At 40.7% G+C, this 25,044-nt stretch overlaps 1 long non-coding RNA gene across 3 annotated transcripts in view; it reads left to right on the top strand.

Annotated features, from left to right (window-relative positions):
• LOC123334449 overlaps nucleotides 1-6,900 on the top strand; it is an 83,800-nt gene extending 76,900 nt beyond the window's left edge. For 2 of the 3 annotated variants that reach the window (XR_006552305.2, XR_006552306.2), the window contains exons 2-4: nucleotides 4,135-4,178; nucleotides 4,677-4,763; nucleotides 5,750-6,899. This is a non-coding gene — a long non-coding RNA (uncharacterized LOC123334449). Of the gene's footprint in view, nucleotides 1-4,134; nucleotides 4,179-4,676; nucleotides 4,764-5,749 lie in introns of all 3 variants that reach the window. The other variant, XR_006552304.2, reaches the window with a different exon arrangement.
• Nucleotides 6,901-25,044: the final 18,144 nt, after the last annotated feature.

Here is a 25,044-nt window from a genome sequence, read left to right as displayed (position 1 = left end):
TGAGGGTTCTAGAGGCTGAGAAATAATAGGCCTTGGAGTAAGGTCTAGAAACCTGGAGGGGATGAGGGGGAAGTTTGAAAAGTGAGCTAAAGAGGTAGAAAATACCAAGCTAAGGTTTTAGATTATTTTGTACTATGGAGAGCCATCTTGTATTTTTAAATAATAGAACAGGCTCCAATTTGTGCTTTGTTAAAGCCAACTCTTGTATCTATAGAGGAGAGTTTGGAGGTGGAGAAGGCCTGGGGTCAAGCCAACCACTTACCTATTTAAGAAGTACTGAGATTCTTAATTGCATTTTCAGCAGAATGGGGGTGGGAGGCAGGGGAGTAGGTTTCCACATCACTAGAGAGTTAAAGGGTAGAGTTTGTTGACTCACTAGGTGTGAGTGGGGAGGAGAGGGTGGAAGGTAAAGATGACTAAGGTTTCTAGTCAGGCACTTGGGTGAATATACTCAAATTGCACATTTACATAGTCTGTGGGTTTCTGAAAAACCCAATGATTTTAAACCCTGCTAACTAGATGGAAAAGTTTAAATTAGAAGTGCAATTTCCATCCCAAATTCATGAGTGCTTTCTCTTGCAGCTTTGCCATCTTTGGTTTCTATTAGTATATATTAAAAAAGGGTCAAGATGATGCCTCTTTTTCATTTTGTGAAGAAATCAGGGATGATAGTAATTTTTGTTTTGACATTTGCACAGTTTAGGCATGCCTCATAACCAGCTTTTTGGGCTTCACTAAGAAACGCAGTGACCAGAAGCTCCAAAATGGGATTTAGAAATTTCCAAATGATACCCAATTAAAAAGTGTTCCAGGCAAAAAAGCAGCAAACCTTGCTTTGAAATGTACTCACAGTTCCGTTTCCCTAAGATAGGGAGGGAGCTTGGCAACTCCTGGCTAATGTTAATGCTAAAAGTATTTGATTGCAGCCATAATTATGGACAAGCAAACTATGATCCAGAATTAGGATTATCGACAATTACATCATATGACTCAGAGCAGGATAGGTTCATCAGTTTCTGTCAACCATTTTGCTTGAGGCACATGTAGAAGCCAAATTTATACAGTTTAGCACAGGAAAATAGGCTAAGAAAGAAATTGCCTCCATGAGCTACTTGAAAATATGAAATTAGTTAGTTGATCACTGTGGCTTTTATCACTAAGATTATACTGAATAAATGAGAAACTCAGAATTGTAAGACTTTAAGGTAGGATGAACTCTATTATAATTCTTTTAAATTGAAGTACAGTTTACAATGTTGTGAGTTTTAGGTACATAGCACAGTGAATCAGTTACACACACACACACACACACACACATATACTTTTTCAGATTTTTTTTTCCCTTATTGGTATTATAAAATATTGAGTATAGCTTCCTGTGTGGTACAGTAGGTGATTGTTGGTTTTCATAGTAAGGATATATGTTAATCCCAATTCTTAATTTATCTCCCCTTTGGCACTCATAGACCCACAGAACTTTAGAGTTAATTTATTTTAATCATTTTACTGAGGAAACTGAGGCTCAGAGAAGGTAAGAGACTTGCTCATGGTTACGAAGGTTGTTAATTAAAACTAGAAGAAAGGAATAGGCATTCTAGATTGATGGCCCAAGCTTCATCAAAAATGGTTTATCCAATTTTATAAAGGAAAATTCATATTAATAAATTTATATTTAATGCATATGTGTTCATGACTATTGCTGGCAAATTTTGCTTTACTTTTTGTTTTTACACACAGCGTGAGATCTACTCGCCTATCAAAATTTAAAGTATATAGTACTATTAACTATATGAATATTATTGGACAGCATATTTCTAGAACTTTTTCATCTTACATGATTAAACTCTATGCCCACTGAACACCAACTCCCCAGTCGCCCCTCCCTCTAGCTCCTTGTGACCACCATTCTGCTTTCTGTTTCTATGAGTTTGACTACTTTAGATACCTCATACAAGTAGAACCATGGGCTTCCCTAGTGGCTGAGATGGTAAAGAATCTCCCTGCAGTGCAGGAGACCCGGGGTTCGATCCCTGGGTTGGAAGATCCCCTGGAGGAGAGCGTGGCTACCCACTCCAGAATTCTTGCCTGGAGAATCTCCATGGACAGAGGAGCCTGGCAGGCTACAGTATATGGGGTTGCAAAGAGTCAGACACAACTGAGTGACTAAGCACAGCACAGCACACATGAGGTATTTGTCCTATGGCTGACTTATTTCACTGAGCATAATGTCCTCAAGGTTCTTCTGTGTTGTAACATGTATCAGAATTCTCTTCCTTTTTTCAAACTGAATAATATTCCATTGTATGTACACACAATTTCTTTATCCATTCAACTGTCAATGAACATTTAGGTTGTTGCTAAATCTTGGTTGTTATAATCACTGCTGCACTGAATGTGGGAATACAAACACTTCTAGATTCTGTTTTCAGTTTTTTTGGGTAAATACCTAGAAGTGGGATTCCTGGATCATATGGCTGTTGGTGTCTCTGTTGGTTCAGTAGTAAAAAATCCTCCTGCCAATGCAGGAGACATTGGCTTGATACTTAAGCTAGAAAGATCCCCTGGAGAAGGGAATGGCAATCCACTCCAATATTCTTACCTGAGAAATCCCATGGACAGGGGAGCCCAGCAGACTACAGTCTACAGGGTCACAAAAGAGCTGGACAAGACTCAGTGACTGAATACAACACATGGTTGTTCTATTTTCAGTTTTTAAAGGACAATCCATACTGCTTTATGTAGCAACTGCATCAATTTAATATCCACTAACAGCGCGCAAGTGTTCCAATTTCTTCACATTCTTGCCAGCACTTACCACTTACATAATGGTCATCCTGACGGTTGTGAGGTGATATCTCATTGTGGTTTTGATTTGTATTTCCCCAATAATTGGTAATGTTGAGCATCTTTACATATACCTATTGGCCATTTCTGTGTATTCTTTAGAGAAATGTATATTCATGCCCTTTGCCCATTTCTTCATTGTGTTATTTGACTTTTTTTGCTATGATTTGTAAGAGTTCCTTTTACATTTTGAAAATTGACCTCTTCTGAGATACATTGTTTGCAAATATTTTCACTTATTCCATAGGTTGCTTTTTTATTCTCTTTGTTTTCTTTGCTGCTCTTCTATCCCTGACTGGCCTCTTCACCTTGCCCAGTTATTCTCTACACAGTGGCCAGAGGGGTCCATCTAACGTTAAATCAGATTATGTCATTCATTTGCTTATAACCTACCACTGGATTTCTACTGCAAAGGAAAAAAAAAAAAAAAAAGCCAAAGTCTTTTCAATGTTTCTAAGTCTCTGTAATCAGCCCCTGATTCCTCACCTTTGCAGTCACTCAGTTCCAGCTGTACTGGCTGTTTTACTGTTCCATGACCACACCAAGCGTGCTTCTCCTTCAGAGGCTTGTCCTTGCTGTTTCCTCTCTCTGGGAATGTTCTTTTCCATATCCATATGGTTTACTTTCTCACTTCCTTCTGGTCTCTGCTCAAATATTGGCTTTTCTGGCTATCCTGTATAAAATAGCAATTCTCTATCCCTCCTACACAGCTTTAGTTTTTTTACACAGCAATTACCATTTCTTATGCGCGCATGCTAAGTTGCTTCAGTCATGTTGGACTCATTGCAACCCTATCGTCTGTAGCCCTCTAGGCTCCTCTGTCTATGGGATTCTCCAGGCAAGAATACTGGAGTGGGTTGCCATGGTCTCCTCCAGGGGATCTTCCCAACCCAGGGATGAATCCTACGTCTCTTACATCTCCTGCATTGGCAGGTGGGTTCTTTACCACCAGTGCCTCCTTAACACACTGTTCTCTAGTGTAACATAGTCTTATTATTGTTATATTTTTCTGTTGCTCTTTCCCACAGCTAGAATGTAAGCTCCACGAGGGTTACAATTTTGTTGATTATATTCATTTCTGTATCTCTAGTGCCTGGCAACAGTGCCGGAATGCCAGTAAGCATGCAATTTCTCGATAAATATTTGCTGGATAAATGAATGAAAGTATTAACACATGGATCCTGTTGGATATAAACTGAACTGTAATCAGGGGGAAGTAGCCAGACCAGAAAATTCCAAACCATAAGAAATTATTGTTGATTCTAATTGTAGTTGATTTTTCTCTTACAGCTTATAACATATCTGGATGCTGAGTTTTCAGAAGATAAAGCATAGTGAGTGGTTTCAGCTATTTGAAGGACTGGCTTGTGGAAGAAGAAGTTAAGTTATTCATGAATTCCAAAGACTAGAACACCAGCTCATGGGAAAGGAACTATAGAGAGACATGCTTATTAAACAAGAGGAAGAAGGTGCTCTCTATCCATGCAGACTTTCAAAAAATGAATGGGCCACCTTGCTCAAGTAGTGAGCTCCCCATCATAGAGATGCTCAAGCAAAGACTGGATAAGTAGTTAATGGAAGGTGGAGGTCAGATCAGAAGACTTCTGAGGTCTCTTTCAGCTTTAAAATTCTAGAATTCTACAGACATGAGAGGGAAGCAAGAATGTTTCTAACAAAGTATTCCACTGCAATGTGATAGCCATTTACTGCATATCATTTACTATAATAATTTTTTCATAGCTGGGAAGTTCTCCATTACGTGTAAGAATCCAAAAAATATTAGAAAATATCTAATGTTAGCTATTTTATTTTTCCAAATTAAAAAACACCAGACCTGTGTTCGTCACTTCCCTGGGTGGACAAGCTGACAACAGTGGACTGTTGGACCCTCAAGGACAGCTCCAGCGGCAAAACTGAGAGTGGGTATCTTCATTTTTTGGTTGTATCCTTTCTCTGTGTTGAATATTTCAGGTCAGTGGCTAAGCCACCGATATGTTGTGATGGAATTGTGAGAGGAGGAAGATATTTGGGGCCATGAGTTTTCCCTATACTTTCTGGGTCAGAACCTCTCATATTCAATGTGCACAGCATCAGTGGATTTTTTGTTAAAGGTTCTGATATTGTAGGTCTGGTACAGTGTCTCAGTTTCTGTATTTCTAACGAGCTAGTGAGGGAAGCTGACCACTTTATGAATGGCAAGGTCCTAGTTCATATTCCCTGAGGGACTGTCTATGAAATTGCCTCTCTTTGGAGTCACAGGCAGCACATCTCATCTCATTCCTAAAAACATTTGGAATCATTATGATGTTTACTTTGCATCAAGAAAAGCAATGACAAGTGCTTACTAATGAAAATAAGCTGTTGAAAGGAACTGCCAATTAGACAGAAACAATTCAGCTTGCATCTCACTATCAAGGACAAAATTAATCATGCATGGTATTTTCAGTGAAGAAAGGGCTTTAAGTAAATTATTTAGTATTTATGTTTTGTAGTGGTGCATGCCTAATAAAATCAGTGGCGAAAGCAGATCGGTATAGTATGCTATTGGCATCACCTAGAGTCTAGACCTGCTGCCCTGCTGTGGGACTATGTGGGTGAAAAATCCTGACTCTTCTGTGGAAAGGACAGCGACTTTCAATACTTTTGTTTGTGGCTTCCCAAAGTGTGGCCTGCCTACTTGTGATTAGTCTAAGTCAGTCGTTTTGCCTGTCAGAAGGACCTGAGCTCAGGAAGTCCTGTGCTCCGCTTTGTTGCAGCAGTTGATCCCAATATGTAGCAATTGCCTCTTTGTCTGTTTCTCCCATTGCCTCTTTTGTCTGTTTCTCCCACTCTATTGTGGAAATGTCAGGGATGGTATCCTATCCACTGCACAGACACATTAAGGAACTAAATAAATATTTTTCAGACTGAAAGAATGAAACCTCATTTGGGAAGAAGAAACTCTGTCTCATAGCCGTGATCATGCCATCAGCTGCCCCGTGGAACGAGTCTAAAGCTTCCTCCACTGATAGTTCCTGCACCTGCTCAGGGGCTGCTCCTAACATGAAAGCCCTAAGTCTTTATCTTCTCACCTCATGTGAGCATCAAAAGAGGAGAACAGAAATTAACACAATCTGAAGAACTGAAAGATGAATTTGAGAAAGAAAAACAATGATTATCCCTGAGGTGTACATATGCATTTTTTAAAATCTTAAGAAAATACTATAAAAGTTTTAGTAATTAAAATACTACATAACTGAGAAAAGCCAAGAAACAAATCTAAATATATAGAGACTGTGGATAGTTTATTTCATAGATGTTTTAGAAAAAATGGCTATTTGGCAACTAGGTTATATCTGTCTTTCACATTATACACTAAATACAAACAAAAAACCAAACCAAACCAAAACCTTGTTGGCTTATCTAAAGAAATATTAACAAATCAAACAATAAAAGATCTAGAAAAAATATTTTTTATGGTGGGGTAGGAAAGGCATTCAACATTTAATTAAAGAAATTTGAAACTGATTTTCATGTTTGAGGCAATATTGATGAATTTCTAGTGTTAAAGAGCATATAAGAAATAAATACTCTCATATACTGCTGGATGGATTGTGAAATGTACTTAAATTGCTAAAGAGCAGTTTGGCAAAAATAGATCAAAAGTTTTCACATTTTACAAACTGGTCTTGAGAAAATTATTATAGATTTAGGAAAATGTTGATTTTGTGGAAAATGATTGGAAACAATTCAACTCTAAGGGGTTTATTAAACAAATCTTTATGCAGCCATGTGATGGAATACTATTCAGCCATTAAAATGGTGGAAAGAATATTTAATGATAAGGGGAGTTATTGACAATATGTTTTTAGGTAAAGTAGAAGGTTAGGAAACTAAACAGAAAATATGGTTCCCAATTTAAAGACAGGAAGGCTATTTGCAAAACTAATAGTGATTATCTCTGAGTCTGGGGATTATGAATGATTTAAAATTTCTATTTATGCCTTTTGTATTTTCATATTTTCTTCAATAAACATATTTTACTTTTGGAATCAGAAAGGAGTGTTAATAAGAGAACAAAACTCTCTTACAGATGAAAGTACCTTTGTGGTAATTATTAAAAATGAACATGCTAATATTAGCAATTGTACAAAGTAAGGTCAGGCTTAGGGTACTGTTGTCAACTGTTTTTTGTTTTCTTTTTTCTCCCTTAAATTAGGCTTAAACTTTTTTTTTTTTACAAAAGTACATAAAGAAACATGTTGAACAATACTTCAGTAGTCCCTAAAACAATGGGTGTTTTTATTAGTGGAATAGACCAAATTTGCTGTGGTAACAAATAGCATCTATTGGTTACCAAACTCAGCATCTTAAAATAAAAGGCTTACTTCTCATCCAGTATAAATTCCATTGTGGGTTTTTGGATGGGAGGATAAGCAGGAGATCTATTTATCTTGGTCTCTTAAGAGATCTCTATTTTGAATATTGTCAGGAGCTGGGGCACCGTTACACAGAATGCAGGAGAATCTCACATTGGCTCAGAAATGACATATGCTTTTTTTTTTTTTTTTTTTTTTTTTTACCATTCATTGGCCAGCACAAGTGGCCAGGAAGACAGAAAGTCTGAAATAGTTAATGAGCAGCACAGCATTAATGACTTCTACTCCCTCTTCTTCCTTTATCTGGGCAGGGGAGTCTAGAATTAAAATCTGAAGGGTCATGATCTGACCATGTTCAAGGTTAAAAGGATTAACATGAGCAGAAGAACAGAGCTGAGACAGAGAAAATATTGAGCGCATTTCTAGGGAAGTTTAAAAATGTCCTGTATTTCTTTCTCTACTGTGATTAACATGGAATTCTGTAGGTTGTTCTTCATCTCTGAAGTAAGGGGTTTTGAATTTTGGGCTTCTACAGCCCTTTATAGCTTAAAATTATAGCTCGAAATTATAGCTCAAAATTAAATGTTTTGGAAAGAAAACCAATAAGAGCTAACCTGGATTTGTATCCTTTATTGGCTTTCTTTTTTTTCCAGGTTATTTCTTTGGATTATCCAATTCAAATAGCTGATTTGTGACCACCCAACCCCACCCCAAATTCATATGTTAAAGCCCTAAACCCTGGTACTTCAGAATGTGACTGTATTTTGAGAGAAAGCCTTTAAAAAGGTAATTTGTTAAAATGGGTATGTTAGGGTGAACTCTAATCAATACAACTAGTGTTCTTATAACAAGAGATTAGGACAGAGAAGAAAAAAGGTGGAGAGAGAGAGCAGAGATACTAGAAACATGACGGTTTGTGGCCAGTTGCTCAGTCACGTCTGACTCTGCAACCCCCAAGGACTGTACCCGCTAAGCTCTTCTGTCAGTGAGATTTTCCAGGCATGAATACTGGCATGGGTTGCCATTTCCTCCTCTAGGAGATCTTCCTGATCCAGGGATTGAACCTGCATCCCCTGCGTTGGAAGGTGAATTTTTTACCGCTGAGCCACCTGGGAAGCCTCTGGAAACATGCACACACACAGCAATGACCACCTGAAGACACAGTGAGAAGATGCCCACCTGAAAACCAAGGAGAGCAGTGTCAGGAAGAAACCAAACCTGCTGACACCTTAGTCTTGGATCTCTATCCTCCAAAATTGTGAAAAAATATGTTGTTTGATCACTAAGTTGTGTCCGACTCTTTGCAAGCCTTTGGCCTCTAGCCGGCCAGGCTCCTCTGTCCATAGGATTTCCCAGCAAGAATACTGGAATGGGTTGCCATTTCCTTCTCCAGGGGATCTTCCACCCCAGGGATCAAATCTGGATCTCCTGCATTGCAGGAAGACTCTACCATCTGAGCCACCAGAGAAGTCCAAGAAATAATATTTATGTTGTTTAATAAGCCACTTAATCTATGGGATATTTTATGCATCATAAATACACATGAAAATCCTGAGTTTGGCATTATTTTCTTATCCACATTGACAGGTGAGGATACTGATTTCAGTGAGGTAAAGTGACTTGCCAAATTGATGTAGTTAGCTCACAGTCCTAACTATTAATTGAAGCAATGGAAGTATAAATAAAGGAAGAAAAAAAAGGTTTTCACCTAATAATAGGTGATATTTGTAAGACATTTGTCAGACATAATTGTGTACACTTTGTATGCATGAATTACTTGTTATAACAATATTAAACAGTAGCCTGCTACATAACAAATTATCATGAAACGGAGTTGCTTAGAGCAAGCAACAAAACATTAAATATCTCACAATTTCTGTGTTCTAGGAATCCAGTTACATTGTGGCTGGGGACCTCTGACTCAGGGTCTCTCCCAAAGCAGCCTTCAGGGTGTCAGCTGGAACTGTGGTCTTCACAGCGCCTCAGTCCAAACTCACTCAAGTGGTTGCTGGGAGGATTTTGAGTTTTGTTGATTATCGTACTGAGGACTTGGGTGCTTGTTGGGTGTTGGCCAGATGCCTCCCTTAATTCCTTGCCATGTGAAGCTCTCATGTGGCATCTTTTTACGTGGCAGCTGGTTTCCATCAGAGCAAACGAGAGAGAACAGAGAGGAGGACAAGACAGAAAGGCTTAGTCTTTGTAACCCAATTTCAGGGGTGACATGACCCTGAACACTTTTCCATGTTCTGTTCATTAGATGCAAGTCTCTAGGCCTGGCTTACACTCAGCAGGAAGGGATTACAGAAGGGCGTAAATACCTGAAGTCAAGGGTAGTGGCTGTCTGCCATGGATGAGCAAACAGAAGCATGGAATTGGTAAACAATTTGCCCAAAGTCACACAGATAGTAAGTGGCAGAGCTAGGATCAAAATACAAGTAATCTGACCTCCCTGGTGGTCCAGTGTTAAGAATCCACTTGCCAACTCACTGGACATGGGTTTAATCTCTAGTCCAGAAAGATTACGCCCGCTGCAGCACAACTAAACCCATGTGCTGCAGCCACCGAGCCCACACACTCTAGAGCCCATGCTCCACAAGAGAAGCCACCGCAGTGAGAGAAGCCGGAGAACTACAGCTAGAGAGTAGCCCCTGCTCGCTGCAATTAGAGAAAGCCTGCCGCAGCAATGAAGACCCATGTAGACAAAAATACATAAATAAAATGAAAACAAAACCAAACACACACACACAACTAGTCAGTTCTAGGGCCTGTGCTTTTAAGATTTGTGCAACCATGCTCACTATGTGTAGTAGATAAAATGTTATCAGCAATTACGTCTCAAACCCTCTTTGGACTAGAGTGTTAGTTGTTCAGTTGCCTCCAACTCTTTGCTACTCCACAGACTGTAACCTCTGTCCATGGAATTCTCCAGGCAAGAATACTGGAGTTGGTTGCCATTCCCTTCTTCAGGGGATCTTCCCAACCCAGGGATCAAACCCAGGTCTCCCTCATTGTAGGTAGATTCTTTATCATCTGAGGCATCAGGGAAGCACAAACTAGAGGTGATGGGCCAAATCCGATGTCCTAGAAGTCAGTTACACTGCTTTGGGACTGAGGGGTCTGCTACCTATCTTGGGATCAGCAGAATGCTTTGTGTAGACAGTCATGAACTACTTTGAGCATTGAGGGCCACGTGGTTTCTGCTGCAGTGCTTAAAATCTAGTGCTATAGCATAATAGCAGTCATAGGTAACAGTCAAATAAATGGCCATGGCTGTGCTCCAAAATAATTTTATTCACAAAAACAGGCACTAGGCTTATTGTGTGCTAACTCCTGTCCTGGATCTCTGTAGGCACATGGATATACCAAGGAATTCTTAATTTTGTAAAAGGTAAACTTAGTTGCTTTATCGGGATCTCATAAGTCACTAATGGAGAAGGAAATGACAACCCATTTCAGTATTCTTGCCTGGTTAAATCCCAAGGACAGAGGAGACTGGCAATCTACAGTCCATGGGGTCGCAGAGAGTCAGACATGACTTACAGACTAAAGGACAACAAGAAACAGTAACACAGGGTCTATTATATATATTCTCTAACATCCCCAATGAGGTCATTGGTCTTCATGCACACATTAATAATATACCTGATTACAGGAATCTGTCTGCAATGCAGGAGACCTGGGTTCAATTCCTGGGTCGGGAAGAACCCCTGGAAAAGGAAATGGCAACCCACTCCAGTATTCTTGCCTGGAGAATTCCATGGACAGAGGAGCCTGGAAGACTACAGTCCATGGGGTCACAAGAGTCAGACACGACTTAGTGACTAAACCACCAACCACCACCACCTCATGTCACTAAATCAAAACCTGCAGCAGAAGCCATTTTGAAGCAGTAGAAGAGCAAAGGTTGATATATTTTTCCAGGTTGATATATATTTTCCATCCCATATATATGTCCCCATGCCCTGAAGACACCTTTTGAATGCATTTAGCCATCACCATTCCTTGTGCCTTAGACAACCTGCCTGCACTTGGTGGAAGGAATGCTTCCTTGCATTTTCCTTTGGGCTTCATTCTGTTGTATTCTGGCTCATCACTTCTTTTTCCTGCTTGAGTCCTTTTTCATTCTTAACAACATCCTTGCCCTTGCCTCAGTATTTTTCAGGTTGTTGGAAACTGCATAATATCTGTTATGTTCCCTTAGGTGGAAAGGGGCCTGTGATCCTTGTGAATTCCATAAACTTGTAAGGTCCCCCATTTCTGAACAGAATGCCTGCAAACTCCAGGAAATACCCTGAGCAGGGGATCATCATGAAACTTTCCTAGAATTAAGAGTGAGCCCTGGACCCCAGTGAGTTCTAATTTTGGAAGATGTCTTTATTGGTACAGATAGAATTTAGGAAGCAAGTGAGTAGAGTGCTTTGCTCCATTAGAGGAGCAGACCCAGGGATGTGAAGTTTCCTGAAGCCAGCACTCTCCTGGTGACAATGCAGAGCCTTACAGATCGACTTCTGTGAGACGTAAATTATAGCTTAAAAAGCTAAGTACTTATTTCAGGATCTCATCAAATAGCCAACCAGCAGCTCTAATTTTAGTATGTTTTCTTTTGCACTGGAGAAAATGGTCTGCTAGGAAAAATAATATTTGTGCCTCTGCTTCAACCTTTGTAGTTTAGGGCTGGTAATAGTTTCAAATAATAATATGATCAACAGTTTCCTAGCTCTCTGCCTAGGGCATTGTTAGTCTTTTATACATATTTATTTTATTTTATTTTATTTTGTGTCTTGGGCTTCTGACACTTAATAATATAATTTACCTTGATTACACTGCAGATGGGTCTCTCCCTGACTCAATTTAAAAAATTAATACATTTAATTTTAGTAGAAGTGTGCAATAAGACACCGGGTGACTCGGCTAAGTAAAAGAAGAGTTCCTAATTATACCTCTAAATCAAATTGTGCTCTGAGTGCCCTTCTGGGGTTAAACCTTGTAGAAGTTTGGGGCATTGAGGATTGCTGACTCAGTTTTTCCCAAGCTGAGAATGGAGGGGAGGCAGGTGATCTGTATTCAACACACCCTTGAGTTTCTAAATATTTAAAATTAATATTCACTAGTCTTCCTAAAGTATAGTGTTTAGGGATGCTTAGCAATGAATGAATCTCTTTTTTTTCTCCCCTTAGGCAGTCTTCTGAATTCCATTAGGTATCACCTGCTGTTTTATTACACATTTTCTCATAATTGCTTTTGTGTAATCAGGGTTTGTGGGATAAAGGAAAAAAAATGACTAATCATATCTCAAGATGTGGAATCGAGAGTACTCTTTGGCATTATTTTATGATTATTTTAAAATGTATTAACTGAGTTCTCTTCTTTCTTGTAACAGTATTTCTCATTAGAATGGATTTATCACATTTCTCTTAATGCTGTAGTTTGTGAAACGAGAACGAATTATAGACCTTTTCAGAAGAACTTTTTAAAATAACTAGATGATTTCTCCTCTGTATCATTTGTTAGTGTCACAGAGATGAGAAAACAACTTTAAACTGATTTTTCTGGAAAGCAAATGAGATATATTTTTGGGAAGGGTGTGGGTTATGCTTTCAAGGGGTCAGGTCTAATGACCAGATTTCAAGGAGGAAACATTTTAGTTTTGATAAAGCCTCAGATTAGCATATTTTGATAGAAATGGTGATTTGGAGTCAGTTGACTTGATTGATGAACATATTTCAAAAACTCTGGTCACTTGTTTGCTGCTGCTACTGCTGCTAAGTCGCTTCAGTCGTGTCCGACTCTGTGCGACCCCATAGATGGCAGGCAGCCCAACAGGCTCCTCTGTCCCTTGGATTCTCCAGGCAAGAATACTGGAGTGTGTTGCCATTTCCTTCTCCAATGCATGAAAGTGAAAAGTGAAAAGTGAAAGTGAAGTCGCTCAGTCGTGTCCGACTCTTAGCGACCCCATGGACTGCAGCCCACCAGGCTCCTCCATCCATGGGATTCTCCAGGCAAGAGTACTGGAGTGGGTTGCCATTGCCTTCTCCTGGTCACTTGTTTGGAACTAGTTTAATTAGAACTGGGTTGGAATGCTAATTCTGAAGTTCTAAGCAGGGAAATAGGAGTGAATGGATTCAGAAAGGGGTGTGAATTGGTCAGAGTACTAAACTAACAGAGTCAAAAGTCTTTCACCTAAATATCTCGAAACATATAGTCAACTGAAAAAGAAGTCCTGGATAAGTGATTAACATTCTTTTGCTGGGACTTGAAAATGGAATGCAGAGATTACATGGAATTAGAAATTCAAGAAAGGAAGACAATAATGGATTTAAAAACACTAGGGGTTTGCTATGACCCAGAAGAAATGACGAAAGTCAAAAAGATATGAAAAGAAGGTCTTGATATCCAGAGAGTGGGGCAAACACTATTGGCATCCCCTGGGAGGTTATTAAGAATGCAATCCTAGACCTCACCTGAGACCAAATGCACTTTAACAAAATTCTGGGTGTGTATTCAGGTTTGAGAAGCATTCTTTAAAGACATTGAAAAGGTTTTCCCTTTACCAACAGGGCCTCAGTAACATACATTACATTTCCTTTGCTGTCTTTGGAACCATACTATATGATTCTGCATTAAATAATACATAAGCATAATCATGAAAATGTTTTCTGTTTTTCAATTTGTGCATTAATTTTGTAAATAAAAGCTGGTACACTCGATATTAGAGTTATAGAATAGAATGTTAAGGTCATAAACCTTGACAATTTAAAATAACAGCTCACCCATTTGCAGGGCAGTAACAGAAATGCAGGTAAGGAGAATGGACTTGTGGACACAGTGGGTGAAGGGGAGGGTGGGATGAATTGAGAGAGTAGCATTGCCATCTATACACTACCATGTGTAAAGCAGACAGCTAATGGGAAGTTGTTGCATAGAACCAAGCAGAGAGCTCAGCTTGGTGCTCTCTAATGACCTGCAGGGAAGGGATCGGGTGTTTGGAAGGGAGGCTCAGGAGAGAAGGGATATATGCATACACATAGCTGATTCACGTTGTTGTACAACAAAAACTAACAGAATATAATAAAGTAATTATACTCCAATTAAAAATAAATAAATAAAATAAATAAAGCAAGCCTGAAAAAGAACAACCACTGAAAAAGAAGGGTAGAGAAGAAAAAGAGAGGTAAAAATAGGAAAGAAAGTAATTTCCTCATATTTCATAACAAGAAGTCAACAGATATTGGTTAAATTTCAAACTCCAGAACACAGAGTTTGTTTGTCATATTTCAAGTCATAAAGCAAACAAATATAACAATATCACCAACAAAATTTGAAGAGCAAGGCAGGGAGGGAAGGTGGAAGACAGAATAGATGAACTAAATTCTTCATCCTTCACAGTGAGGAGCTAACAGGTGCTATCCAGTGTTGATAAATCACAAAATAAAGGCAGTAGCTTGTAGCAAATATGAGTCATATTCCAAAACTCCAAGTGTATGAGAAATGTTCATTTCTTTTTTTGAATCTAATGAAATAAAGCTACAATATCTACCCTGCTAATTTGATAAAAATACAATCACAGTCAGGATTAGGGATTTTCCTCCCCACCTCCACCCATGTAGTTAAATGGGCCAAGCCTTCTTCTTCCTCTGGGATACCTAGAATTTCCCAGGCTCTGTGACAAGTGGTCATGGGTAAGTCACTGAGTTTGGCTTTCAGTACATGAGTGGAGGTGATGTGTGTTGCTTCCAGGCTTGGCTCTCCCACCCCTCTTCCCTCTGCTGTTTGAGGCCACTGAGGTCTGAGAAGAGAAGGGAGCCTAGAAGAACAAGTTTAGTTTGCTGCTGCTACTGCTAAGTCAGTTCAGTTGTGTCCGACTCTGTGCGACCACATAGACGGCAGCCCATCAGGTTCCGTCGTCCCTGGGATTCTCCAGGCAAGAACACTGGGGCAGGTTGCCATTTCCTTCTCCAATGCATGAAAGTGAAAAGTGAAAGTGAAGTTGCTCAGTTGTGTCCGACTCCTAGCAACCCCATGGACTGCAGCCCACCAGGCTCCTCCGTCCATGGGATTTTCCAGGCAAGAGTACTGGAGAGGGGTGCTTGGGTTGCGGGAAGGCTAATTGGGACCACCCAGATCGACTTTACTTGAGCAAGAAATAAACTTCTATTTTTTTAAATCTCAAATATCATAAATACTTTTAATCGTTAGATTAGCTTTCTTTGAATAACACAAAGATCATGGGGGTTTCACACAAACCTTATTCCTGAGGATTCCCCTCTTGCCTTAGTCCACACACCATTGTGGTCCCTTGATGTCAGGCATCTCATCATTTCTGTGCCGTGTGAGGGCATGGACATTTTTGCTGAGGCTGAGAAATCCAGGGTCTGGGGTCTAATTTACTAAAGGAAGAACTGAAAACTGAAAGTGCTACTTTAGTTTTCATCCAAGAAGGCCTGGATGAAAAATGGAGGGAGAATTTACCCTTTATTCTGTGTTCTGGTTATTGCTTGCATCTGTAAAAATCAAGTGCATGTGATAATGTATAAGATAATTAAAAGTACTTCTCCTCCCTAGGCATTTTAATACTTTGAAGCTTAAAGAAACCCAACAAGGAGTTAGATATATGAGATATAAATGGAAATGACATGTTAGGATTCTGATCTGGCTCACTGTTTTCTCCTGAGAGAAGTTCAACAACAAGGGAGGAATAAGCAAATTGCAACTTGTATAAGAATTGTCTAAGAAGGGAACTTGTATGAGAAGGTCCTTTGAGCCTCAGTTTCCTCTTCAGTCTAATAGTCATAATGCTATCTGCCTCGCCTTTCCCAGAGTTGCTATGAGGATCCAGATCAATTAAACGTACAGAACACTTGCTTTGGACCTAACAAAAATCAATATAAAAATGATAGAGGACTAAGCACTAGCGTGGGCCGCAGGAACTCTAGTGGATAGGTGGAGGAAGACATGCATGAAAGCAAACGAGCCTATGGATGTGGAAGAATTTCAAAAACTACGCAATATGACTCTAAGTTGTAATTAATTTGGAGTTGGACACGACTAAGAGACTTCACTTTCACCTTTCACTTTCATGCATTGGAGAAGGAAATGGCAACCCACTCCAGTGTTCTTGCCTGGAGAATCCCAGGGATGGGGGAGCCTGGTGGGCTGCCATCTATGGGATCGCACAGAGTCAGACACGACTGAAGCGACTTAGCAGCAGCAGCAGCAGCATGTAACTGCAGACTTTCTAGTTGTTAAGGAGATAGAAGTATATTCTTAATCATAGGTCCATGTAAAGCTCTTAGCTTATAATTGGAAGTGAAAACACTGCTGCAGCTCTGGCTGCTACTAGAATGAATGAATAGTTCAGGAGTGAATTTTTCTTGAGGAAAAGGGAAGAAACGTGTTGATCACATTGAAAAATCCATATGCTCAAACTGCCTGCAGACTTTGTCCCTCTACCCTATTCAGCTTGGAATAATTTTTTTTTCCCTTCTATTAAGGAGAGAAGATGCAATCTTGATATTGTGTTCTCCTTTACTTAATGAAGAAGACAGGGGAAAAAAAGACATCATTCTTTTATTCTTTTAGGGCCTTAACTTCTTCAGGTTACTATCAATTAGACACTTTTTTTTTTCAATGTGCTGGCTCTGTGCTGGATCTCTGAGAACATTAATTCGGTATCACTGAAAATGGGACTGGGGATGCAAGATGGTGCAAGACAGGGCTACACAGTGAAGCGCCGCACCCCCTGTCCCCCGCCGTGTGCTGTACCGAGTTTTGTTGTTGTTTAATTGCTCAGCTGCGTCCAACTCTTCTGCAGCTCCAGGGACTGTCGCCCGCCAGGCTCCTCTCTCCATGGGATTTTCCAGGAAAGAATACTGGAATGGTTTACCATTTCCTCCTCCAGGCGATCTTCCCAACTTGAGGATCAAACCCCTGCCTCCTGCATGGCAGGCAGTTTCTTTACCACTGAGCTACCCGGGAAGCCCATTGTTGTACTGAGTAACCAGCACTTTATATTCTAGGCATTGAAGGGCTGTAGACACTTTTGAGGACAGGTAAACACATGAGTCAGGGCAGATGCAAAGTTCCATCCCAGATAGACCCTGAGAATAATGACTTAAAGTTTACAGGAGTTGATTTTCTTCCATTTGCCATATCTAGTTGGTTGGCTTGTTCTATATGATCATTTAGGGTCTCATCTCTTGCTAAGTCATTTCTTTTTCATCCCCGATACATTGTCTTCTTCATCCTCAAAACTGCATCACGGCTGCCTTCTGGGTTCCAGAAAAGAGGAAGAGGAAAGACAATGTAGAGAAAGTACACCTATTGATTAAAGTCCCAGGCATAGAAGTGGCACGCGCCACTGCTCCTCACATTGCTTTGACGATATCGTAGTCTTGTGACCACAGCTAATTGCAGTCTGGCTGGACAGCCAAGATCTGGCTGCAGTTCTATTATTAGAGTGGCTTCAGTGGACACCTAGTCATCTTGACCACAGGGAAATAATCAGGTATATGTTTTATAAAACATGACGTCTTTCTCAACACCATATAGGAAAGAGGCTGTTGAAGTCCTGCTCTATTTTATTAGAGGCATGTCTGGGAAATTTACAGTCCTCATGAGACAAAAGGGAATGATTCAAGATCTCAAATCAAGAGGTTGGGAAGTGATCCAGTGTACCTTTGTGTCTGTCATCAGGAAGGAGGTAACAACAGTTGCTATGTTACGTTTATCTCACCTACCACAATAGAGAGGGGTTTTATGTGGAGGTCAAAATAAGGTTTTTTAAAAAGCACTCTTTTCCTTCCATTCTTTATAATTGTTAACCCAATGGGTGAAGGTGGCAAGAGAGAGATGCCTGCTTTAATGAGTGGGAGTATTTTATGCTGATATTGTTTAGAATACCTGTACCAAGATGATAATCCAAAGCAGACTGACTTTTAGTCAGCTTTAAAAAATTGTCTAAAAATTCTTTGTAGGTAATCAACCTCCTTATTGCTTGTACCAGGGTGGGCTTCTCTCATGTCCCTGCCTCCTTGGCATGCCACTCATTCCTTTCCTCCTTCTTTTTTCTTTTCCTATTCTCCTTCTCTTATTGTTTTGGTCTGTTTTCATTGTCTCCTTTGTCTCTCTTCCCATTCCCTCCAAAGGCTCCATCAGCCAGACTTTGACTCCAACTCTCCAAAGGCTCCATCAGCCAGACTTTGACTCCAACCACTTCACGCAGTTAGCTCTTGTGTAGATCTGACAGCTGATTGTCAGTTCTGGTCTTACTTGACTTAGCAACATTTATCACTCTTGCTTACTTCTTCTTCCTTGCTCTTCTTGGCTTCTGGGGCACCATCCCGACTTGGGGAGAACTTCATTGGGATCTCATAACAAAATCTTTTCTTCTTGATTTCCAAATGTTGGAGAATTCCAGGCCTCGGTTCTCTGTCCTCTTCTTGTCTCCATATACATCCACTTCTGTGGTGGACTTATCCAGTCTCAGGACTTTAAATATCATATGTAACTGGTGATTCCTAAGTTTCTGTCTCTAACCCAGACTTCTCCCTTGTGCTCCAGATCCATGCATGCAACTCCAACACTTTGCATCACCGCTGGACAGACGCCTCAGACCTTACATATGTACATCTGAGTCCTCAGCTTCCCTCCACAGTTGGTCCATTGCTGGCATTCCCATCTAAGTTTATAACTCTAATTTCTCAGGCCAATAATATATATAAATAACCACCTGTGGCTTCTTTTCTTGTTTGTTTTCATGCCCATATTCAGCAAGTTGGGAAAATCCAGAGGCATTCTTTTGGAAAATGCACCAAGAATGTGATAATTATTACCATCTACACTGTCATCACCATACCAGCATCGTATGACACCTTTCAATAATGCTTCCATGCATGCTCAGTCACTCAGTTATGTCCAAATCTTTGTGAACCCCATGGACGGTAGCCCTCCAGTCTCCTCTGTCCATGGAATTCTCCAGGCAAGAATACTGGAGTGGGTTGCCATGCCCTCCTCCAGGGGATCTTCCTGTCCAGGGATCAAATCTATCTCCTGCATTGGCAGGAGGATTCTTTACCACTGAACCACCTTTCAACAATGTTACGCCTTTCAACAGTAAGTTACAATCGTCCTCTAGATGGTCTCTGGATACCATTCTTTTCTCCCTTCTCCTGTCTGGACGTAGAAGTGAGGGTGTGGAAGTCAGACCAATCCAGTCTTCTGCTCAAAATCTTCCTTTGGTTCAGTAGAATTTCCAAAGCCCTGTGACCTGCCCCTTTATGATAACCATTAAAAAAAAAAGTTTTATCTGTCCACAGCAAGGCTGTTTTCTTTGTTTTTTGGATTAGCCTTTATTGGAGTGTAGTTGCTTTACAGTGCTGTGGTAGTTTCCTCTGTACAGCAAAATGAATCAGTCGCATATATATATATATATATATATATATATATATCCCCTTCCTTTTGAACTTCTTCCCAACAGGTCACCACAGTGCATTAGGTAGATCCCTGTGCTAAAGAATCTGCCTGCAGTGCAGGAGACCTGGGTTCAATCCCTGGGTTGGAAAGATCCCCTGGGGAAGGGAAAGGCTACCCACTCCAGTATTCTGTCCTGGAGAATTCCATGGACTATGTCCATGGGGTCGCAAAGAGTCGGACACGACTGAGTGACTTTCACTTTCACTGTCCAGTAGGGAACCTAGTTATATGTTAACCTTTTTGATCTCACCTTCCTAATCTTTCTCCCTCTGTCACTGTTTCAAACATACCTGCCCCTCTTTCGTTACTCCAAGCTTCAGGCATTGGTACTGACTGTTCCCTTTGACATCAGTTATCTTCCTCCAGAGCTGCATGATTTGCTTCTCAACTTTCCCAGACTTTCCTTGCTCAAATATCATTTCAGTAAAGCCTTTTGTTACTGCACTCTATAAAATTGCAACATTTTCCCTCTTCTTTGCTGTCTTTGCTTCCATTAGCAGTATACTACAGAGAAGGCAATGGCACCCCACTCCAGTACTCTTGCCTGGAAAATCCTGTGGACGGAGGAGCCTGGTGGGCTGCAGTCCATGGGGTCGAGAAGAGTCGGACAGGACTGAGCAACTTCACTTTCACTTTTCACTTTCATGCATTAGAGAAGGAAATAGCAACCCACTCCAGTGTTCTTGCCTTGAGAATCCCAGGGACGGGGGAGCCTGGTGGGCTGCCGTCTATGGGGTCGCACAGAGTTGGACAGGACTGAAGCGACTTAGCAGCAGCAGCAGCAGCAGCAGTATACCATTTGCTTTACTGATTTTTTATATTTTCAACTATATTTTACCCTCTAGAATATAAGCTCCATGAGGGCAGAGATTTTTGACATTGTACCCTCAATGTGTAGACAGTGCCTGGCATATGGTGGGAACTTGGTAAAAAAAATTATAGAATTGACGTATAGTCCATTCTATATTTGCTGAGTGAATGGATGGTGCTCCTATCCTTCAGACAGTTCATCCGTCTCCAATTTCTTGCTTTCTTTCAACACTTTCCCTCCAACAATGACTGTTGATGATTTTTTGCTTACCATAGATTTAATAATTTCTCTTTACCATCCAGTCAATTATCTAGCTCTACCACAAATATTTTCTGAGTGTATTTTTGTGTGCTGCACTGCTCTGAGTCTAAAGCGAGTGAGAAATGGTTTCCTTTTTCAGGTTCATTTCTTGTGGGTGCCTTGGATTTAGCCTCAGCTGTTAATGAGTGTGCCTGTCAGATAACGAACTGAATCCACAATCCCCTACAACTTTTTGGAGGTCATTGTCCCTAATGGGGTATGCAGTAGGAGAGTTCTGACTGCATTGCAAAAGAGGGCTGAGGATCATTTGTTTGCTATAGTGATGCTCCTTCAGGAAACACATGACCTGCTCATTTGGAGCCTCACATTCATCATCTCTTACCTTGGCCTGAGTGGGAAAGATGAGGGAGCTTCCTCACTTTTTCTGGTCACACCAGCTAATCACATGAGTGCCCTGCAGGATGTGGGGCTTTTGGAGGAGCAACAGGAAGAGGCTTTTGTTTATTACAAGAAGACATTGCTACTCCCTGAGGATCCTTCCCACAATATGTGGACTGGAATAAGGATTCCGATTCTTTCAGGGTGAATCCGTTGAACCTCCCATTCAACCACCTGTCTTCATTTCTAGGGAGAGGAACATGAACTCTAGGGTCAAAATAAACTGCAAATTGTATCCTGAGCTTTGCCACTTTCTAGCTGTTTGGCCTTGAGTAAGTTCATTTGTCCTCTTCGAGCCTCAGTTGCTTCATCCATAAATTGGGGATAATAACAACTACTTTACTGTATTGCTGAGAGGATTCTATGATTTAATACTTGCAACTTCCCTGGTGGCTCAGACAGTAAAGAATGTGCCTGCAGTGCAGAAGACCCAGGTTCGATCCTTGGGTTGGGAAGATCCCTGGAGAAGGAGTGGCTTCCTACTCAAGTATTCTTGCCTGAAGAATTCCATGGACAGAGGAGCCTGGAGGGCCACAGTCCACAGGGTCTCAAAGGGTCAGAGACGACTGAGCGACCAACGTGACTATTACTCAGGCACTTCCTTCAGGGCCTCGTGTGTAACAATCAGGAGCAATATGATGGTCATTATTGTTATTAAAGAAGTCACTACGATTTTACTTGTATGGAAAGTTAAGTGTTTTTGTTGTGGTTGTTGTCAACTATTTTCGGAGAGTGTCTCAGGGGCACAGACTTAAAAATATTATCATTGACACAGAACAAAACAACAGCAAACTATCCCAATAGGCTCCTAAGGCTGATACTTATTTTCAATCACTGCGACTGTGGAAAGGAGAGAGAGAGGCCAGCAGAATCTTTATTCTCTGAGGTTCCTGGTGCATTTGAAGAGCTTCAAATAGCCTCCTGTGACAGGAGGAGCCACCAGTCGCCCTCCGCCCCCATGAGGGCAGGAATCGTCTCTTATCTGACAGGGGAAAGGAGCAGCCTTCCTGGCCTCTGTTCTCCCTACATACCTTTGCCCGTCCCAGACATCTTCAGCTACTTTGCACCCACAGGGATGGTTTCTGGATATCCTGCTCTATTTTTAATGCCAGCTCCAAAAATGGGTCCAGACATCTGTTTAGAGGCCAATTTCTGCAAAAACAGTCTGTTTTGTGTGTGTGTGGTTCATTGCAAAGCTGGATCTCTGGAGAAGACTGAAGAATATCATAATTTTTGTAGGAGAGCAATAAGCCTGCCTTCCTTGTACTTTTCCCCAGCCTGTGTGGGTGAACACCCAGGGATCCTGAGGGCCAGCCCCAGAAAGCGAGGAGGAGCAGGACCTTGGGAGCAATCCCATCCCCTCGCCTCACCAATCCCCACACCTACCTGTCTCTCCAGTCCCTAGAATCTTCCTTTCTAGCTTGTGGCAATGTTGGCTTTGAAATGATGCAATTATTTGCCAGAGACCAAGAATTTTTGTACTTTGTTTTACTCACCCTGTCAAGTTCGTAGCAGCAGTGTGACACAGTGGAGTGCCTAGAGCAGTAGCATGCTTTCCATTGGCTCAAATCCCAGCTGTATTTCTTTCTAGCTGTGCTTCCTTGGGCAAAACACTCAACATCTCAGAGCTCCAGTGATAATATGTGCCCTCAGGGTTGCTTAAGGATTAAGTAACATGGTTTATGAATTATCTCAAGAAACATTACTTTCTGTTATTTCTCTGTGACCTTCTACAAAACCAAATTCTTTAGTAAAGGAGGGAACACAGGTAGGCTAGAAGAATGATAGTGGGAAAGTGACTATAGAGGCAGATAGTGGGGAAGTGACTTATTGCAGAAAGTGAAGAAGAACTAAAGAGCCTCTTGATGAAAGTGAAAGAAGAGAGTGAAAAAGTTGGCTTAAAGCTCAACATTCAGAAAACTAGGATCATGGCATCTGGTCCCATCACTTCATGGCAAATAGATGGGGAAACAGTGGAAACAGTGAGAGACTTTATTTTTTTGGGCTCCAAAATCACTGCAGATGGTGACTCATCCATGAAATGAAAATATGCTTGCCCCTTGGAAGAAAAGCTATGACCAATGTAGACAGCATATTAAAAAGCTGAGACATTACTTTACCAACAAAGGTCCATTTAGTCAAAACTATGGTTTTTCCAGTAGTCATGTATAGATGTGGGAGTTGGACTATAAAGAAAGCTGAGCACTGAAGAATTGATGCTTTTGAACTGTGGTGTTGGAGAAGACTCTTGAGAGTCCCTTGGACTTCAAGGAGATCCAACCAGTCAATCCTAAAGGAAATCAGTTCTGAATATTCGTTGGAAGGACTGATGTTGAAGCTGAAACTCCAATACTTTGCCATCTGATGTGAAGAACTGACTCATTTGAAAAGACCCTGATGCTGGGAAAGATTGAAGGTGGTGGGAGGAGAAGGGAACAACAGAGGATGAGATAGTTGGATGGCATCACTGACTCGATGGACATGAGTTTGAGTAAACTCTGGAAGTTGGTGATGGACAGGGAGGCCTGGTGTGCTGCATTCCATGGGGTTGCAAAGAGTTGGACACGACTGAGTAACTGAACTGAGTCTATTAAGTGTGAATAGCACTATATGTAAAAAAAAAAAGCACAAGTATTAATTAAAAATACTTTGTAGCTAAAAAATGCTAACAATCACCTGAAAACTCAGGTTTGCCACAAACCTTAAATTTGTAAGAAATAAAATAAAATAAGGTATGTGTGTGCAGAATTAAGATAAGCATTGTGTGAGCTTTTAGGGCTGTTGTAAAAAAAAAAAGCACCACAAATTTGGTGGCTTTAAACAGCAGACATTTATTTTCTCACTGCTCTGGAGTCCAAGGTCTCCAGGTCAAGGTGTCAGCAGGGCTGTGTTGTCTCTGAAGGCTCTAGGGGAGAACCTTCCTCTGTTTCTTCCAGTTTTGGGTATTTTCTGACAATCCCGTTTTCCTTAGCTTGTAGATACATCACTCCAGAAAACACACGGCCGTCTTCTCCCCATGTGCCTTCACGTTGTCTTTCCACTGTGTCTGTCTCTGTGTTCAGTTTTCCCTTTTTTAAATAAAGATAATAGTCATTTTTTTTTTTTTTTGTCAACAAAAGTCCCTATAGTCAAAGCTATGGTTTTTCCAGTAGTCAGTTTTTCCAGTATGTACAGATATGAAAGTTGGACCATAAAGAAGGTTGAGTGCTGAAGAACTGATGCTTTTGAACTGTGGTGTTAGAGAAGATGCTTGAGAGTCCCTTGGACTGCAAGGAGATCAAACCAGTCAATCCTAAAGGAAATCAATCCTGAATATTCATTGGAAGGATTGATGCTGAAACTGAAACTCCAATACTTTGGCCACCTGATGTGAAGAGGTAACTCATTGGAAAAGACCCTGATGCTGGGAAAGATTGAAGGCAGGAGGAGAAGGGGATGACAGAGGATGAGATGGTTGAATGGCATCACCGACTCAATGGACATGGGTTTGAGCAAGCTCCAGGAGATGGTGAAGGACAGGGAAGCCTGACATGTTTCAGTCCATGGAATTGCAAAGAGTTGGACATGACTGAATGATTGAACAACAACAAAAATAGTCATTTTGAATCAGGACACACTCTAATGTCCTTATTATAACTTGAATACCTGTGAAGATTCTATTTTTCAAATAAGGTCCCATTTATAGGCACTGAGAATTAGAACATCATTGTATCTTTTCAGGGGACACAACTCAACTCTTAATAGGCATTAACAGGTTATTGTATTTTATTTCCTTAGATTTTTTTCAGTTGAGATACAAGTTAACTTTTTAAAAATAACATAGCCGCATTTATTTAAGAATGTGTTCCAATATCAAATGGC

This window comes from Bubalus bubalis, chromosome 7, assembly GCF_019923935.1.
Source record: "Bubalus bubalis isolate 160015118507 breed Murrah chromosome 7, NDDB_SH_1, whole genome shotgun sequence".
NCBI lineage: Eukaryota > Metazoa > Chordata > Mammalia > Artiodactyla > Bovidae > Bubalus > Bubalus bubalis.
Note: the sequence above shows the minus strand (reverse complement) of the source record. Positions and strands in the feature narration are given on the sequence as shown.